This window comes from Heptranchias perlo, chromosome 36, assembly GCF_035084215.1.
Source record: "Heptranchias perlo isolate sHepPer1 chromosome 36, sHepPer1.hap1, whole genome shotgun sequence".
Classification (NCBI taxonomy): Eukaryota; Metazoa; Chordata; class Chondrichthyes; order Hexanchiformes; family Hexanchidae; genus Heptranchias; species Heptranchias perlo.
The window spans coordinates 19112234-19128691 of record NC_090360.1 but is presented as its reverse complement, the minus strand read 5'-3'; the positions used below and the strand labels follow the sequence as shown (position 1 = coordinate 19128691).

Below are 16458 nucleotides of genomic sequence, written 5' to 3'. Positions count from 1 at the left end.
TCCTTGGGAACATCCTTACCGCATCCACCTGATCAAGCCCCTTCACAATCTTATATGTTTCAATAAGATCGCCTCTCATTCTTCTGAACTCCAATGAGTAGAGTCCCAATATACTCAACCTCTCCTCATATGTCCGCCCCCTCATCCCCGGGATTAACCGAGTGAACCTTCTTTGTACTGCCTCGAGAGCAAGTATGTCTTTTCTTAAGTATGGACACCAAAACTGTGTGCAGTATTCCAGGTGCGGTCTCACCAATACCTTATATAACTGAAGCAATGAATGAGGTATGTCTGCCCATCCTGAGAGAGGAGGCCCACTGATGAGTCCCTTCCCCCGGGAACACTGGTGATATAAGGAAAGCAGATAGCAGGCCAAAAGCACTCTGCCATTGAGTGAGGGCTGGAAGTAGAGGAATTTAAACCTCCGACCTCTCCTCCCCCAAAGCACTCACTCACACATACATACTCATACTCACAAACACACACACACACATTATGGAAGGGCTGATAGCACTGCTCCAGGGCTGGATGGGAGATATCACAAAGATACAAATAAATTAGCCAAACAGAATCAAAAGATATTACTTTAAAATGCAGAGTTCAAAATAAGTATTTTTAAAAACTGAACAAAATGCAGTATTTGACAATTATTTTATTGAGCCATTTTATTCAGCTAAATGGACTAATTCCTTTACAAATACAAGAGACGCAGTTAAACTGTAACAATCTACACCCGCTTCCTGCTGCAAACAACAGATCATTTTAAAGGCCAGGAAGATTTGCGGTGCCTTTTTTAAACGCCTTTGTCCCTTGTTGCTTCAACATTTCAGCGCCGCTATCAATAGCTGAAAGAACAAAACCGTACCGTAAATGAATTGCACCAGTCCTGTATTATGAAGTCCACTTTAAGAACATTATTGCCTATGGCACTGAGCATTCAGTCTCAGCACAACACTCCAACATTGCACTGCTCTAATCTGTTCCAATCTCTACTTTCAATGGTAATTCCAATCCAGTGTGAGCCAGTGTGACATGGTGAGCATCAGTCAGGGTTTCTGATCCTATCCAGTGACAATGGCGTAAAATCGGACAAAGCCCATTTCTGGTTACATAACCATCTGCGCACGGAGCTCCACCTCAATAATTCGGGCCTGCTGCACCTCCAGACGCAGCTCGCCTGTTGCTAGGTTTCCAATTTCCTCATTTGCAGCAGCCCCTCAGGTAAGTCCCAGGAAGGGGGTGGGGAAGGACGACAGGAGGGAGGGGGTGAGGGTAGGAGGGGGCAGTTGGCCCTCAGAAGTGCTTTGGAGCTGGGAGAGGCACTCCTGCTCCTCCTGGCTTCAGAGGGACGTTGTACTATTTGGCGGTGGTCGTTGTTTAGGCCACAGCGACCGCTGAAGAATCCTGAATGGAGGAGGCCCGGAGCCTACTCCACTCATCGTTCACCAATGTAGCGCAGGGGTCCTGAGGTAGGTGTTAGGCCCCTCATTTACATACGTGATGGGCCTAATGCCTGTTCCAAGTAGGCGCCATGGGTGCCTGAGCAGCTGCCTGTTCCAATATGGCGGGGCCCCATCCCCTGTCGCTGATCAGGTGCAGGACGTTGCTCCCCTAATTTGGCCCTCGTTGCGCCCTTAAAATGGGCATAATGAGGTCCAATTTCTTTCCCAAAATGCACAAGTTAAGGCAGGAGGAGGTCTCGCCAAAATCTCTCCCAAGGTTGAATTGCCTAATAGATACCATAATGGATTAGTAACCCAGAGGCTGTAAACTCACACACAATCACAATCCCACACACTGGCCAAGCTGTGACGCTGAATTGAGAAATCTGGTAATTTGTGGCTGGCACCAGAATGAAATGACCGTGAAAGCCATCTGATTTGGGAGGGAACCTGCCACCGCTACACAGTCTGGCCTATATACTTGATGCTTCATGCCCTCAGGATAACCAGGCATGGGCAATAAATACTGCCTTGCCAGTGTTGCCCACATCCCAAGTACAAATAATAAAAACTCACAAAGAAGGGCCCATTGGATGAGATATCAGAGGGCAGCTGTTGCCATGAAGTTGTATCCCTAGCAAAAGTAAATGTCTTTGTGGGGGGGGGGGGAATAGAAAGAGGAAACTAGAAAATAAACTGAATTCATTGTAATAAAATAACTCAGGTATACTTTGAAATGTTTTAGGACCTTTACTGCTTAAAGAAGCAATACAGAAGTCAATGTTAATGGAAGGGGAGGCTTTTTTTTTATTCGTTCACGGGATGTGGGCGTCGCTGGCAAGGCCAGCATTTATTGCCCATCCCTAATTACCCTCGAGAAGGTGGTGGTGAGCCACCTTCTTGAACCGCTGCAGTCCGTGTGGTGAAGGTTCTCCCACAGTGCTGTTAGGAAGGGAGTTCCAGGATTTTGACCCAGCGACGATGAAGGAACGGCGATATATTTCCAAGTCGGGATGGTGTGTGACTTGGAGGGGAACGTGCAGGTGGTGTTCTTCCCATGTGTCTGCTGCCCTTGTCCTTCTATGTGGTAGAGGTCGCGGGTTTGGGAAGTGCTGTCGAAGAAGCCTTGGTGAGTTGCTGCAGTGCATCCTGTGGATGGTACACACTGCAGCCACTGTGCGCCAGTGGTGAAGGGAGTGAATGTTTAGGGTGGTGGATGGGGTGCCAATCAAACGGGCTGCTTTGTCCTGGATGGTGTCAAGCTTCTTGACTGTTGTTGGAGCTGCAATCATCCAGGCAAGTGGAGAGTATTCCATCACACTCCTGACTTGTGCCTTGTAGATGGTGGAAAGGCTTTGGGGAGTCAGGAGGTGAGTCACTCGCCGCAGGATACCCAGCCTCTGACCTGCTCTCGTAGCCACAGTATTTATATGGCTGGTCCAGTTAAGTTTCTGGTCAATGGTGACCCCCAGGATGTTGATGGTGGGGGATTCAGCGATGGTAATGCCGTTGAATGTCAAGGGGAGGTGGTTAGACTCTCTCTTGTTGGAGATGGTCATTGCCTGGCACTTGTCTGGCACGAATGTTACTTGCCACTTATGAGCCCAAGCCTGGATGTTGTCCAGGTCTTGCTGCATGCGGGCACGGACTGCTTCATTATTTGAGGGGTTGCGAATGGACCTGAACACTGTGCAATCATCAGCGAATATCCCCATTTCTGACCTTATGATGGAGGGAAGGTCATTGATGAAGCAGCTGAAGATGGTTGGGCCTAGGACACTTCTCTGAGAAACTCCTGCAGCAATGCTGCAGGAAGGGGAGGCTGTTAGGGATGGTCCATTAAGCGGTTTGATAGCAGCGGAGGGAGACAAGTTTGATTCGTCTCCCCACCCCCCTCCCCCACTGCATGGAGTTCCTGATCCAAATTCTCCACCACAAGGGAAGGAAATATCAAAGGAGAATCGTCAGTGGAAGGCTGTAACCCTTCTCCTAGGAACTGGCTCAGAGCAGGAACAGTATGAGGGTCCGGAGGAGGTTGCCCCAGGTCTTTGCTACAGATGATGCCTGGTGTAAGAAAACTGTGAGTGGGGGAGGGGACAGGGCTAAGAGTGGAGGAATTCCTTCATTTTCATCAAAACAAATAGCAAATAGACAAAAGGATGAGTTGTTACACTGCACCTTGGTTTATGACTTGCTCCACTTGAGATGAGCCCTTCTTAGCAGCGCACTCTGCTTCTTTCCCTGGAGATAGAAATACGACATTCAGCAATTTACCCAAAGGCAGCAGATTCTAACAATCCAATATACCCCACACCCTTCACTCTAACACTCCAATAGACCCCTCACCCTTCACACCAACACTCCAATATACCCCACACCCTTCAATCTAACACTCCAATATACCCCTCACCCTTCACTCTAACACTCCAATAGACCCCTCACCCTTCACTCTAACACTCCAATATACCCCTCACCCTTCACTCTAACACTCCAATATACCCCTCACCCTTCACTCTAACATTCCAATATACCCCTCACCCTTCACTCTAACACTCCAATAGACCCCTCACCCTTCACTCTAACATTCCAATATACCCCTCACCCTTCACTCTAACACTCCAATATACCCCTCACCCTTCACTCTAACACTCCAATATACCCCACACCCTTCACTCTAACATTCCAATATACCCCTCACCCTTCACTCTAACACTCCAATATACCCCTCACCCTTCACTCTAACACTCCAATATACCCCACACCCTTCACTCTAACACTCCAATAGACCCACAGCCTTCACTCTAACACTCCAATATACCCCTCACCCTTCACTCTAACACTCCAATAGACCCCTCACCCTTCACTCTAACATTCCAATATACCCCTCACCCTTCACTCTAACACTCCAATATACCCCTCACCCTTCACTCTAACACTCCAATATACCCCACACCCTTCACTCTAACATTCCAATATACCCCTCACCCTTCACTCTAACACTCCAATATACCCCTCACCCTTCACTCTAACACTCCAATATACCCCACACCCTTCACTCTAACACTCCAATAGACCCACAGCCTTCACTCTAACACTCCAATATACCCCTCACCCTTCACTCTAACACTCCAATATACCCCTCACTTTTCACTCTAACACTCCAATATACCCCACACCCTTCACTCTAACACTCCAATATACCCCTCACTTTTCACTCTAACACTCCAATATACCCCACACCCTTCACTCTAACACTCCAATAGACCCACAGCCTTCACTCTAACACTCCAATATACCCCACACCCTTCACTCTAACATTCCAATATACCCCTCACCCTTCACTCTAACACTCCAATATACCCCACACCCTTCACTCTAACACTCCAATATACCCCACACCCTTCACTCTAACACTCCAATATAACTCACAGCCTTCACTCTAACACTCCAATATACCCCACACCCTTCACTCTCACACTCCAATATACCCCTCACCCTTCACTCTAACACTCCAATATACCCCTCACTTTTCACTCTAACACTCCAATATACCCCACACCCTTCACTCTAACACTCCAATATAAACCACACCCTTCACTCTCACACTCCAATATACCCCACACCCCTCACTCTAACACTCCAATATACCCCACACCCCTCACTCTAACACTCCAATATACCCCACACCCCTCACTCTAACACTCCAATATACCCCACACCCTTCACTCTAACACTCCAATATACTCCACACCCTTCACTCTAACACTCCAATATACTCCACACCCTTCACTCTAACACTCCAATATACCCCACACCCCTCACTCTAAAACTCCAATATACCCCACACCCCTCACTCTAACACTCCAATATACCCCACACCCTTCACTCTAACACTCCAATATACCCCACACCCTTCACTCTAACACTCCAATATACCTCACAGCCTTCACTCTCACACTCCAATATACCCCTCACCCTTCACTCTAACACTCCAATATACCCCTCACTTTTCACTCTAACACTCCAATATACCCACAGCCTTCACTCTAACACTCCAATATACCCCACACCCTTCACTCTAACACTCCAATATACCCCACACCCCTCACTCTAACACTCCAATATACCCCACACCCTTCACTCTAACACTCCAATATAAACCACACCCTTCACTCTAACACTCCAATATACCCCACACCCTTCACTCTAACACTCCAATATAAACCACACCCTTCACTCTAACACTCCAATATACCCCACACCCCTCACTCTAACACTCCAATATACCCCACACCCTTCACTCTAACACTCCAATATAAACCACACCCTTCACTCTAACACTCCAATATACCCCACACCCCTCACTCTAACACTCCAATATACCCCACACCCTTCACTCTAACACTCCAATATAAACCACACCCTTCACTCTAACACTCCAATATACTCCACACCCTTCACTCTAACACTCCAATATACTCCACACCCTTCACTCTAACACTCCAATATACTCCACACCCCTCACTCTAACACTCCAATATAAACCACACCCTTCACTCTCACACTCCAATATACCCCACACCCTTCACTCTAACACTCCAATATAAACCACACCCTTCACTCTAACACTCCAATATACCCCACACCCCTCACTCTAACACTCCAATATACCCCACACCCCTCACTCTAACACTCCAATATAAACCACACCCCTCACTCTAACACTCCAATATAAACCACACCCTTCACTCTCACACTCCAATATACCCCACACCCTTCACTCTAACACTCCAATATAAACCACACCCTTCACTCTCACACTCCAATATACCCCACACCCCTCACTCTAACACTCCAATATAAACCACACCCTTCACTCTCACACTCCAATATACCCCACACCCTTCACTCTAACACTCCAATATAAACCACACCCTTCACTCTAACACTCCAATATACTCCACACCCTTCACTCTAACACTCCAATATACTCCACACCCCTCACTCTAACACTCCAATATAAACCACACCCTTCACTCTAACACTCCAATATAAACCACACCCTTCACTCTAACACTCCAATATACCCCACACCCCTCACTCTAACACTCCAATAATCCCCACACCCTTCACTCTAACACTCCAATATACCCCACACCCTTCACTCTAACACTCCAATATAAACCACACCCTTCACTCTAACACTCCAATATAAACCACACCCTTCACTCTAACACTCCAATATAAACCACACCCTTCACTCTAACACTCCAATAGACCCCTCACCCTTCACTCTAACACTCCAATATACCCCACACCCTTCACTCTAACACTCCAATATAAACCACACCCTTCACTCTAACACATCAATATACCCCACACCCTTCACTCTAACAAATCAATATACCCCACACCCTTCACTCTAACACATCAATATACCCCACACCCTTCACTCTAACAAATCAATATACCCCACACCCTTCACTCTAACACATCAATATACCCCACACCCTTCACTCTAACAAATCAATATACCCCTCACCCTTCACTCTAACACTCCAATATACCCACACACTTCACTCTAACACATCAATATACCCCACACCCTTCACTCTAACAAATCAATATACCCCACACCCTTCACTCTAACACATCAATATACCCCACACCCTTCACTCTAACAAATCAATATACCCCACACCCTTCACTCTAACACATCAATATACCCCACACCCTTCACTCTAACAAATCAATATACCCCACACCCTTCACTCTAACAAATCAATATACCCCACACCCTTCACTCTAACACACCAATATACCCCACACCCTGACACTAATACTCCGATATACCCTTCACCTTGACTCTAATACTCTGATATACCCCACACCCTGACCCTAATACTTTGATATCCCCAAACCCTGACCCTAATACTCTGATATACCCCACATCCTGACTCTAATACTCTGATATACTCCATATTCCACTCTAGAATGCTCAGTTACAGGCTACACCTGTCACTGCAACATTTCATTATACATCAAACTCCTGAGTGTAACATCCTTTGATATCACCCACACTCCTCTCGATAACTCTGTTTTTTCCCACACCCCTCACTGCAATGCTATCTGATAAACCACACACTGTATCATTCTGTTATATCCCACACCCCTCACTGTATAATTGTTATATCCCATACCCATCACTGACACATTGTTAAATCCCACACTGTAACATTCTGTTATATTCCACACCCATCAATGTAACACTCTGCTACATACTCCTGACAATTCATAGTAATTTATTGTGCTTAAAAGATTTGAATTATCCAATAATTTGGATTAAGCAATGCAAATAACACAGTACAGTGGTAATTTATTGTTAAAAATAATTGAATGGTCAGATATTAAGTTGATTGAATGATGAGGAGAAGCCGCTATACTTGAAACCCATCACTAGTATTCTCAGGTATACCCAATACTCGTCCTGTGACACTCCCCTAATGTATCTCCCAGTGTGATACTCTGGTATATCAAGACCTCCAACATTACATGTTTTGGCTCCTTGTCTAACCTATAAACCTGATAATTCATTCTCTGTATAATGTTCCCTTCGCTAGAACACACAGTGTATGTGTCTCAGTAATACAGAATGGATGTGATGAACTAAATGTGGGAAGTTAGCAGAAGCCCTATGTCAGATAAACAAAATGGAAATGGCTTTCTGTAAAAACACACAAGAGTTTCACTTAAGAAGAGTTGCTACATACATTCGCAATAATTGGTAACACTTCAATTGTTCTCCTCGATTTTTGGCACCAGTTTGTCACTGTGACCGCAATAGTTGCCACTGACCACCATCCTCAGCTAACTCAACACACACCAGCGATCAAACCTAGGACCTTTCCGTTGCGTAGAATTCAAATACTGACCAGATAAAGTCACTGGGGTAGCTAAACTTTTGCTTCTGTATAGCTTCATTACCTTTAACCTCTGCTGCAGTCTTTGCATTGTGGGCAGCCTGGTTGATCTGATCAGCAATCCCGGACATTTCTTTAACCCAAAGATCGCGACGTTGTCGGAGAAATTAAACAGTGACAATGAACACAGCTATCGAGAGAGCAGATTTAGCTGCGTTGGGCATGTGTGCTGGGTTTTTATGGCATCAAGAAGCTCCGCCCAGGGAGCTCTGTGTTGCACAAGCCTCCAAATCTCATTGGAAATTCTGCTGCTCAATGGAAGGGAGGAGGATATTTGGCTACAAGAACTGTTTGCACGAAGAGGGGAGGAACCATCCAGAAAATGACAGAATTAAATTAATCAATCCCTCAGGCTAAGGAGGCACAGAACATAGGATGTTAACTGTAGTTTGCAAGAGTGAGTAACAATGGGATGGGGAAGAGCGAGTGAGAAAAGGGAAGAAGGAGAACTGGCAAGGAGCTGGGTGTTTTCACAATAAATCTGACTATAGGAGCAACACTGCCTTTCTCACCCTCGATTCTAGCAGCAAATGTCACCTACCTTGGTTAAAAAAGGATTTGAGGCCGAACATACAGCAGCCAGAAGTGAGCATACATTTGCCTCCAAATATCCAAAGTGGATACACACCATATACTGACCTCTTGATTTTAGCTTCCAGCTCTACTCCAGCACCCCGTGGTCTTCTAGAAACACTGACTGACTGCCCAAGAGTCCCTTTTAGAATCATAGAATCAAAGAATCTTACAGTACATAAGGCGGCCATTTGGCTCATTGTGCCAGCCTCTTTGAAAGAACTATCCAATTAGTTCCACTCCCCCGCTCTTTCCCCTGTTGCCCTGCAATTTTCTCCCCTTCAAATATTTATCCAATTCCCTTTTGAAAGTTACTATTGAATCTGCTTCCACCGCCCTTTCAGGTAATGCATTCCAGATCGTAATAACTCGCTGCATAAAAAAATTTCTCCTTATCTCGCCTTTGCCTCTTTTGCTCTTTTATTCTCTGAATATTCACAAGAAATGTGAACATATATACCATGATTTCTGACTCAATTGCCATGGGAGGATCACCCTGTAATCGAGGTTAAAAATGTTACTGTAGTAATTGTAGCTGCTTAAGTGTAGCTCTCAAGGAGTTAAAATCACAGAACAGCAGAGCTGGGAAATGTAAATTAGAATTCAGATGAGGAATCTGAACCAGCGTGTTTTAGACGATGAAAGTTAGTTTAGTGATTCCAGTGAACATTCACACCTACTAAGGATGTTTCTATCTTTGTGAGCCCATCATGGAGTGTCTTCTGATAATACACTGTTGGGAGAGGGGGCAGTTGAGTTGGTTGATAAGCCCTGGTGAATCCCTGAACGGGGAAGAAGTCAGAGGCCTTGTCCTTCTGAATACTCAGAGAATATAAGAGAGAAGAAAGCCTTGGGCAGTCAGTCAGTGTTTAACTAGGAGATTACCAGGTGTGTGCCAAGGTTCCAGAGCTGGAAACTAAAATCATTAGGTCAGTTAGAAGTTGTCTAGATAGAAACCAATGCCAAAAACAAGCAAGTCAACCCACAAAAGGTACATGGGGAATGGTTTATTATTTTTCCTCAGTTTATGAGGAGAGAAGCAAGACTGAGTAAAGGAAGTGGCATTTGCTTTGACTGTTACTCTGCATGTTTATTTTCTATGTGTAAAATAACAACAATCACATTAGGTGTTGTCTCACCAAGTGTTTCTCAGTCTACCTATTGAATGATTGGACAAGCGCTCATGAGGGCACAATCAAAGGAATGATATCCAGTTCGGACAACAAGGGGGTCCTATTGTTACACCCCTGGAATATGCGACTGTACAATTAGATACTGGGCATTGCGGGCAGTCTGCTGGACATGAGATGCTCAGCTCTCACCAACCACAATCTAATCATGGATGAATCGATTGACATCTTGACACTGGCAAGAACTGGTTCACAGCCAATGACTCCTTCCCTCCTATCGAAGCCTCACTGTCTGACTATCGATTCCATCACTTGTTCTGTTGTAGACTAATTGTTAGAGATTGATTGCTATGATTAGTCAATGACTCCATTATCGTTGTATCATGCGATTACCAGGGTGGTAGAAGGCAAATTAGATGGGCCTTGATCTTTTCTCGTCTAGTAATTCCTATGTTCCTGTATAAACCACTGTAGCAGCAGCAAGGCCCCTATCACCAAGTTTCACCATGGCTTCTCCCCTACCCTCTGACTCCTCTGGCACCTTCTCCTTGTTCAAGCAACTCGCCTTTTCCATTCCTTACACATCTCATTCAAAATCTTTGTTATATACCACCTTCCCAAGCCTCACTTACTCACTCAGATGTCCTCCATTTTCTCCCCCACTAGCCTCTGCATTGACTCCTCAACCTCAGTGACTTCAACCTATTCAGCTCCCCAGCCCCCTCTCCTCCAAATTCACCACCCTCCTGTCCTCCCTAGACCTCAATCTCCACATAAACTCTTCAACACATATCTTCGGCCACCCCTTTGACCTCGTCATCTCCCATGGCCTTTCTACTTCTGAGATCTTGCTAATAAGCCTATGCATGACCTCATCCTTGCCTCGTTTCCCACACACATCCCTCTACCGTCCTTCCTAATCCCACTCTTCTCCACTAGCCAATGAAAAAAAATCTCTCTTAGCTTCCTCACAAACTCCCAACTCCCTCATTTGTGGTACTTCATCCAGCACAACACTATTCCCACCATCAATCTGCTTAATCCCTCCCTCTGCCTACCATGATTTGGTTTCTGTTAAATCAATCTGTCTTCCTCTCTTGTCATCCCCCTTGGTACAGCACTCTTCTCCACTCATTCAAGTCAGAGGAGCGTAAACTTGCGTATAAGTGATGCACAACTGGTTTATCAATCACCACATCTGCCTTGGCCCTATTGAGCATTACTAAGCCTCACTCTCCTCATCCAAAAACTATGAACAATTCAAAGAACGTCCTAGAGGACAAGGACAACACTAAGTTCCTTTTTTTTTTAATCAAAGACCTCCTTCGAGCCCTAGCTCACAAGCTCTCCACCCAAATGCAAAGAGCTCATGTAGTGCTTTGTCTCCAAGGTCAAAAACCTTTCCTGATTCTTCCCCTGCTTCCAGCCTTTCACCTGTCCCCCATCAACTCTCACCCTGAACCGTTACCTTTTTGCAGTTTCTCTCCATCTCCCTCTGCCCTCTTCAAGTTCATCATGTTCATGACACCTAAATCCTGTTCTATAATCCCCTCTCCACACAGCTCCTGATCATTGACTCCCTTTCCAGTCCGCCATGTTTGTTGTCATTATCAATGAGTTCCTTTCCTCAGGGACCTTCACCTTCAAACTGTTAGCACCTCCTCCTCAAAAAGCGCTCACTTGACCCATTTGTCTTCTCCAACTACGACTCTTCCTTCTCCAAGGTCCTGACGTTTGTCATTGCATCCGTGCATATTAAAAGAAGTTAGGGAAAAGGTCACAGAGGCACTATTACATACATTAAAAAATTCATTAGAAAATTGAATAGTGCCAGAGGACTGGTGGATAGCTAATGTTATTCCTATATTTAAAAAGGGAGATAGAACAAGTCCAGGGAAATATAGACCAGTTAGCTTGATGTCGGTGGTAGGAAAGATAATGGAACCTTTACTCAAAGATGTAATAGAAAAACATCTAGAAACTGAAAATATTAGAAAGGATTGTCAGCACGGATTTCACAAGGGATGGTCATGATTTACCAACCTTATTGAATTCTTTGAAGAAGTAACAGAAAGAGTAGATAAAGGTAATGTAGTAGATGTAATAGGTTTTTGATGAGGTAAGAGAGAGGGTTGATGAGGGCAATGTGGTGGTGTTGTGTATATGGATTTTCAAAAAGTGCCACATAATAGGCTTGTCAGCGAAATTGAATTCCATGGAATAAAAGGGGCAGTGGCATCATGGATATGAAATTGGCTAAGTGACAGGAAATGGAGAGTAGTGGCGAATGGTTTTTTTTCAGGTTGGAGGAAGGTATATAGTGATGTTCCCCAGGGATTGGTACTAGGACCACTGCTTTTTTTTGGTATATATTAGTGACTTGGACTTGGGTGTACAGGGCACAATTTCAAAATTTGCAGATGACACAAAACTTGGAAGTGTAGTAAATGGTGAGGAGGATGGTAATAGACTTCAAGAGGACATAAATAGTCTGGTGGAATGGGCGAACACATGGCAGATGAAAGTTAATGCAGAGAAGTGCGGAGTGCTACATTTTGGCAGAAAAAATTAGGAGAGGCAATATAAACTAAATGGTACATTTCTAAAGGGGGTGCAGGAATAGTGAGACCTGGGGGTATATATGCACAAATCTTTGAAGGTGGCAGGACAGGTTGAGAAAGCAATTAAAAAGCATACGGGATCCTGGGCTTTATAAATAGAGGCATGGAGTACAAAAGCAAGGAGGTTATGTTGAACCTTTATAAAACACTGGTTTGGCCACAACTGGAGTATTGTGTCCAGTTCTGGGCATCGCACTTTAGGAAGGATGTGAAGGCCTTGGAGAGGGTGCAGAAAAGATTTACTAGAATGATTCCAGGGATGAGGGACTTTAGTTACGTGGATAGACTGGAGAAGCTGGGGTTGTTCTCCTTGGAACAGAGAAGGTTAAGAAAAGATTTGATAAAAGAGTTCAAAATCATGAGGGGTTTAGATAAAGTAAATAAAGAGAAACTGTTCCCATTGGCAGAACGGTCGAGAACCAAAGGACAGATTTAAGGTGATTGGCAAAAGAACCAAAAGCAACATGGGGAAAATCCTTTTTGCGCAGCGAATAGTTATGATCTGCGCTGCCTGAAAGGGTGGTGGAAGCAGATTCAAAAAGGAATTGGATAAATACTTGAAGGGAGAAAATTTGCAGGGCTGCGGGAAAAGAGCGGGGGAATGGAGCTAACTGGATTGCTCTCGCAAAGAGCCAGCATGGGCTCGATGGGCTGAATGGCCTCCTTCTGTCCTGTAATCATTCTATGATTCTATGATTTGGATTTTCAAAAGGCCTTCGATTAGTAGGCTCAACCGCATAGTTGGCACAACAAGAAGAAGAAGAAGAAGAAGAAGACGAAGTTTATATAGCGCCTTTAACATAGTAAAACGTCCCAAGGCGCTTCACAGGAGCAATTTTCAAACAAAATTTGACACCGAGCCACATAAGGAGATATTAGGGCAGGTGACCAAAAGCTTGGTCAAAGAGGTAGGTTTTAAGGAGCGTTTTAAAGGAGAAGAGAGAGGTAGAGAGGTTTAGGGAGGGAATTCCAGAGCTTAGGGTCTAGGCAGCTGAAGGCACGACCGGCAACGTGGAGCGATTAAAATCGGGGATGTGCACGAGGCCAGAATTGGAAGAGTGCAGAGATCTCGGAGGGTTGTAGGGCTGGAGGAGGTTACAGAGATAGAGAGGGGTGAGGCCATGGAAGGATTTGAAAACAAGGAGGTGAATTTTTAAATCGAGGCTTTCCCGGACTGGGGATCAATGTAAGTCAGTGAGCAAAGAGGTGATGGGAGAAGGGGACTCAGTGCAAGTCAGGATATGGGAAACGGAGTTTTGGATGAGCTCAAGTTTATGCAGGGTGGAAGATGGGAGGCCAACCAGCAGAGCATTGGAATAGTCCATTCTAGAGGTAACAAAGGCATGGATGAGGGTTTCAACAGCAGATGAGCTGAGGCCATGGGCGGAGATGGGTGATGTTACGGAGGTGGAAGTAGGCAGTCTTGGTGACGGAGCGGAGATGTGGTCGGAAGCTCATCTCGGGGTCAAATAGGTGGCCAAGGTTGTGAATGGTCAGGTTCAGCCTCAGATAGTGGCCAGGGAGAGGGATGGAGTCGGTGGCTAGGGAACAGATTTTGTGGCGGGGACTGAAGACAATTGCTTCGGTCTTCCCAATATTTAATTGGAGTAAATTTTTGCTCATCCAGTACTGGATGTCGGACAAGCAATGTGACAATTGAGAGACGTTGGAGGGGTCGAGAGAGGTGGTGGTGAGGTAGAGCTGGGTGTCATCAGCGTACAAGTGGAATCTGATGTTGTGTTTTCGAATGATGTCGTCAAGGGGCAGCCAGTAGGTGAGAAATAGGAGGGGGCCAAGGATAGATCCTTGGGGACTCCGGAGGTAACAGTGCGGGAGTGGGAAGAGAAGCCATTGCAGGTGATTCTCTGGCTATAACTGGATAGACAAGAATGGAACCAGGCGATTGCAATCCCAGCTGGATGACGGAGGAGAGGCATTGGAGGAGGATGGTGTAGTCAACCGTGTCAAAGGCTGCAGACAAGTTGAGAAGGATGAGGAGGAGTAGTTTACCATGATCAGACTCATGAGCCTGTGGAATCAGAAGACAGGTAGCAGAATGGATAGCAAGCTGGCTCCAAAACGGAAAATAGAGAGTAGAATTTAAAGGGTAGCTACTCCGACTGACAAAAGGATCAATGCTGGGACCACTGTTGTTCACAATTTATAATAACAATTTGGACTCAAGTTTTGGAAGTACAATTTCAAAATTTGCGGACGACACCAAATTGGGGATGTAGTCAATACAAAGGAAGAATGTGACAAAGTACAAGAAGATATTAATAAACTTGCAGAATGGGCATGCAATTGGCAAATGAATTTCAATATAGATAAGTGTGAGGTGCTGCCTTTTGGTAGGAGGAATAAGGAGGCCACAGACTGCTTGAATAATAAGAGTCTAAATGGGGTAGAGGAGCAACGGGATCTAGGAGTACAGATACACAAATCACTAAAAGTAGAGATGCAGGTTAATAATGCCATAAGAAAGCAAACCAAGCGCTGGGGTTCATTTCCAGAGGGACAGAATTGAAAAGTAGAGAAGTTATGTTAAACTTGTATAGAACCTTGGTTAGACTGCACTTGGACTACTGTGCACAGTTCTGGTCTCCATAATATAAAATTATAGAGGCATTGGAGAAGGTGCAAAAAAGATTCACAAATATGATACCAGAACTGAGAGGATATATTATCAAGAAAGGCTGAACAAGCTGGGGCTTTTCTCTCTAGAAAAGAGAAGGCTGAGGACCGAGGGATAGAGGTCTTTAAGATAATAAAAGGGTTTGATAGGGTCGACTTAGAGAAAATGTTCCAACTTGTGGGGGAGACCAAAACTAGAGGTCATAAATATAATACAGTTACTAATAAATTCCAATTGGGAATTCAGGAGAAACTTCTTTACCCAAAGAGTGGTAAGGATGTGGAATGTGCTACCATAAGGAGTAGCTGAGGCAAATAGCACAGATTCATTCATGAGGGAGAAAGGAATAGAAGGATATGCTGATAGGGTTAGATGAAGAGGGGAGGGAGGTGGTTCGTGTGGAGCATAAATGCCGGCATTGACCAGTTGGGCCAATTGGCCTGTTTCTGTTCTGTAGACTCGATTCCTCCCAGCTCTGTACCCACCTCTCCTGTTACTGTCTGTTCAAATCCCTGAGTCTGGCTTCCACCCTTCTCACAGCACTGACCATCCCTAGCCAAAGTCATGAATGACACCCTTTGTAAATGCTACTGAGATGCATTATCCCTCCTCAATCTTTCCACAGTGTTTAATATGGTTGACCACACCATTCTCCTCCAATGCCTTTCCTTCATCATTCAGCTCTGTAGGACTGCCCTTGCATTGTTCCATTGCCAGCTATCCAAACTTAGCCACCGCATCTCAGACCATGGCTTCTTCACCTTCCCCATCATCATTACTTCCAGCGCCCCCACCCCCCCCATTCTTTCCCACCTCACCTTCCTTATTTATGTGCCCTCGGTGATCTCATCTACAACTACGGGGTCAGCTTCCATACATATGCTCATGATACCCAACTCTACCTCACCACCACCTCTCTCGACCCAACGACTGCCTCCATTTGTCTGAATTCAAATCCTGGATGAGTCACAACTTCTTGCAGCTCAACATTGGGAAGACCAAAGCGAATTCTTCTGCCATCGCTACAGACTCCATGCCACTGACTCCATCACCTTCCTTGGCTACTCTGAGGCTGAG

At 45.1% G+C, this 16458-nt stretch overlaps 1 long non-coding RNA gene across 1 annotated transcript; it reads right to left on the bottom strand.

Moving 5' to 3' along the window:
• Positions 1–637: 637 nt before the first annotated feature.
• On the bottom strand, positions 638–8584 carry LOC137303987 (uncharacterized). The gene is made up of 3 exons (XR_010958498.1): positions 8427–8584; positions 3621–3683; positions 638–845 (listed from the first exon to the last, which is right to left on the bottom strand). It is a non-coding gene; the product is annotated as an uncharacterized lncRNA (long non-coding RNA).
• Between the last annotated feature and the right edge of the window lie 7874 nt (positions 8585–16458).